The sequence below is a fragment of the Triticum dicoccoides genome, chromosome 3B, assembly GCF_002162155.2.
Source record: "Triticum dicoccoides isolate Atlit2015 ecotype Zavitan chromosome 3B, WEW_v2.0, whole genome shotgun sequence".
NCBI lineage: Eukaryota > Viridiplantae > Streptophyta > Magnoliopsida > Poales > Poaceae > Triticum > Triticum dicoccoides.
Genome location: NC_041385.1, coordinates 78,536,072 through 78,540,580, shown reverse-complemented (window position 1 = coordinate 78,540,580; position 4,509 = coordinate 78,536,072).

The following is a 4,509-nucleotide window of genomic DNA, read 5'->3' as shown; positions in this document are numbered from 1 at the left end:
ACCACATAAAGGGCTTATAAATATATAAATGACAAGCAATGCCACAGTAGGGCGTCTCAGCGACACCACATAAAGGGCTTATAAGTATATAAATGACAAGCAATGCCACAGTCGGGCGTCTCAGCGACACCACATAAAGGGCTTATAAAGTAAATAAATAACAAGCAATGCCACAGTCGGGCGTCTCAGCGACACCGCATAAAGGGCTTATAAAACAAATAATCACAATGAATATCCAGGGGGTAGAACCGTCCCAGGGATACTCAATAATTCAAATAATATAATGGGTTAGTCCATAATAATAATCAAAATTATCATAATCAGCACAAGTCATGATCCAAGTTTTGTTTTAACGGTTTCTCCTCCGAAGACCGACACTTGACCCAACCCAGACTGTAGTCCTTAACCATGGACACGGCACTCGAATAGGTTTAATCTCTGCAGAGGGTGTACTCTTTATCCACGAGTAACGGATTCCTTTAGTCCATCAAGACTAATTCCGTCTACGGTCTTTTAAATGAAAACACACCTGACTTGCACACACCAGCTTAACTTACCGGTGTCTGGAATCACCCATGACACTGTTAAGCAAAACTCTAAGTGGTGAGGCTACAACCGCGCGCAAAACTGGGGAAGCTACCCCCTCGGCTGCAACCGAAACACCCATGCCCCCTGACCGGATGACTGGCTTTAATCCATGGCCTTGGTACCCTCATCCCGGCCCCTCTGTATGGTGTGTGCTAGAAAGGAGTTGACAAATTACTGAACCGTACCCTACTTGTGGCAGGGACAAGTGGTAGCACGAAACAAGTGTGGGGGTTACTGGAACAAGACTCGATCTACGGTCGACTCAGGAGGTTAATAATTTCCCAGTATGACATGTATAACAAAAATATTTCAACCAACAGAATCACCGCTCATTATACCTTACTACGCCATACCGGACATAACCGTCCCGACGGAGACCGGCGACAAGCTCACGCCTACCCAAGGCAGAGGCTTTCCCCGATTCCTTTCCAGCATGCATGCAAGGCACATGAGGATGATTACCATCACAAGTATATTCATTTCCAACAGCAAGGAAATCACTAATATGCATTCATGCAAATGATCATATCACCACATAAAATAACGAGTTTTTCCGAAATAAGGTGGTGTTATAATCGTGTCAACTAACACACCAAAAATATTATGCCAGGGTTCAGGATGCTTGCCTTCAAGTTGTGGGGAGGCAGGGTGCACTCCAAAACCTTTGAAAGTTTTCTCTCTCTCCAAAATCCTATTTTAAATAAATTTGAATTAACACACATTTCCAAAACAGCACAAAAAAGTTGTTTGAAATTTTTTCAAATAAATCTGAAAATAAACTAGACAGAATTTGGGAGAGGTAGGAAAAAGAACCAATTCATTTGGAGTTATATTTAAAAAGTTATAGACAGACAAAGTTTTGGTCAAAATTTGTTTTTAAAATTAAAACAGAAAAAGAAAAACGTTTCGAATATACGTACACGTCGAAGGCGTATTTTGGAAACGCGCCTCCACTTATCCAGTGTGGACCATGCGTGGGTCGCTGACAGTGGGCCCGCCTGGCCCACTGGTCAGGTTTGACCAGTCGCCGCGCCTCTTCTCCCTCCTCTGTCCGAACGGGGCGGGACTCCGGCGATCTTAGCCGGCGAACGGTGGTTCCTCGAGGGCATCCGAGTGCAGGATGGATCCGCCACTCCTAGGCGGTCCTCCCGGTGGTTGTAGGGTCGCCGGGGGTGGAAAGAATCGCCGGCGACGAGCTTCGCGGCGGTCGGTGGCTTCGGGAGCAAAGTGAACTTGGGGCTACGGTGGCTCTCCATCGCGGCCGGGGTGTTGGGTGGCTTCGCAATACGAAGTGGAGTCTGTTGGTGGTGTTGGGAGGGCCGGGGAGGCTCTGGTTGTGCCGAACGGAGCCGGGAGGTGGCGGTGGCCGAACTGGCCAGAGTCGGGGAAGACAACCTCTTCCTCTTCAATTGACGGCAACAGGGGCACTAGGAGGACGGTGTGAGGCTGCCCGTGTGCTCGGAGGGGCTCGGGGCTCCTTAAATAGGCGAGTCAAGGCGGTTCCGCGGCGGCCGCGGATAAGTTCACCGGCGAACCGCCTCTCTGTTGCGGCAGGGCGTCGTGGCGGCGACGAGAGCTAGCGGACATGCTTGTGGATGAGCTCGCGCTGCTCCAGGGGCAGGTGGCAAGCGGGAGAGGCTCGGGCGGCGCCGACATGTGCAGGGGCTGTCGGGCGGCCGTGGCGGCTAGCTCCTGGCTTGCCGGAGACGTGGCGAGGGGCATGTTTGGCGTGTATTGGTGAGAGGGAGGGTGCGTGGCGCGGCTCTGCAGTGTGGTCAAAACCAGGGGCGCGACGCGGCGGCTCGGGCGTGCCACGTGCAAAACGCGTGCTCTGCTCACGCCGAGAGCACGCACGGGACGTGCTCGACAAAATGCCAGGGCATGCTAGAGGGCTCTAATCCACAAGAGGGTTAGCAGGGTGGGGTTAAAGGCTAGGGCAAATCCATGGGACATGCTGGTCTGGTCAGAGGATCAAGTTCACAACACAAAACCTTCAACCATGCCAAATCTGTCCATGCACACAGGGTGTTTGGCAAAATGCCAGAGGTATCTAGGAAGTACTTGGGGTGGCCAATTCTTCCAGATTGGGGTCTCTTTAGATGCAAGAGAAGGTGGTGAGGTTAGTTTGTAAAAAGAACAAACTTGTTAGTGCAAGTTTTGCGGAACTTCAATTCTGAACAGGAGGTGAATGGCATCATTTCATGAACCAAAAATGATCCAATGGGTGCATGCTCTTGGACTTAGGGGTTTATCAGGGAGGACTACAAGTAGGAAAAAGAATCATGGATAAAGGAGCAACTTAAAATATAGTTGCTGTACAAATCATCAAGTTGTACCAGAATGGAAAAGAGGTTGATTCACTCAATTTTTTCAAAGGACAACACTGGGTTTTTGCAAAAAGTTAATTAACATACTCATATTGACATCCCAAAATTTTGGCGGAAGTTTTAAAGAAATATTTAAATAGGTTGTAGTGTAAAATTGCCCACTGGACCAGATTTGAAAATTATGTGTAGAACTCAAAATATCCAGAGGTTGAAATATATTTTTGCATAAAAATGTTTTAAAAACATCACATGACATCTCCAAATTTTGGTGGGATTTTTGAATGAATTTATAAAAGGGTTGCAGTGCAAATAGGACCACAAACCATGAAAAAACCATTTTTAAAGGAATAAAGATCAGGGAAATAATTTTATAATTAACTCCTCTGATAAAAGAAAAGTTTTATTTGAGAGGGTAAGAGAGTCCAATAAAATTGGGAAGTTTTTCACTTGAGGTAAAAACTCCATGATAATAAGAAAGGAAATGTTTCAAAAAAAAATCAAAAGTGAGCCCAGAAAATAAAAGTTTTAATTTCCTAGTAAAATTTTAATTAACAAAACAAGGTTAAAATTTTTGGGGTGTCACACAAGATGAATCAATTGATCATCTATTGTTCACATGCTCGGCGGCTTCTTTGCTTTGGAGCTTGGTCAGATGCGTTTGTGGTCTGAAGACCATTCCTTTAAATGTTAAAGATTGTTTTGGGGGATGGATTAGCAGATTCAATAAAGAAGACAAGAAAATGGTGATGATTGGGGTTTCTGCTTTATTCTGGGCAATCTGGAAAAGTAGAAATGCAATTGTTTTTGAGAGAAAAAGGATTAATGATCCTTTTCAGATAATCAAACTAATGGTTCGATGGTTGGTTGATTGGTCCATTTTGCAGACAAAGGAGCCACCAAGAAAAATGCTGAAACTGGGGGCAAGAGTACTAGAACGGGCAGCAAATGAGGTGTACACAGCTGGGCAGGGGTGGCGGATCAATGTGGCGAGGCTCCCTGGATAAACGGCTACGACATCTTCATCTTCCTGCTGCTGTTCTTAGTCTTTTGTTGTCTGGTAGTTACTAGGTATTATGTCGATGACTTTGTTAGGTGTATGGTGGACCTTGTTCGTGCTGGGCCTAGGTGAGTCTCAGGTTGTTGGTTGGCTGTGGCCTGTGTTGGCCCTTTTGGTCGGTTTTAATTGTCATGCTATTAGTTCGAACCTGTTTTGTGCTGTTTGTCTTTTGAATTCTGTAAGGTTGGTTTTCAGTAATGAAAATCGGAAGGGGCAAGCCCTTCTTTGATCTTTTATCTACGACCCCAAATCTCATTATACTGGACATAACAAAAAGTTGATGCTGAATAAATGCATGCTGGCATTCTGAAGAAAGAATCCATGATTACTCCTACGGTCATAGAAGACAAGTAATTACCTTTCGGCTCAGAAGGTGATGCTCCCTTTTCACCTCCCACGTTAGCAGGAACACCGACAACGGGCAGTGGTGGTGGTGCGCCGGTAACTTGCTTTTCTACTTTAACTACTGGCAGTGACAATGAATCTGAGGACGCATGCTGGTTTGCAAAATTTGCGTTAGCTACAGAAGTTCTTTTT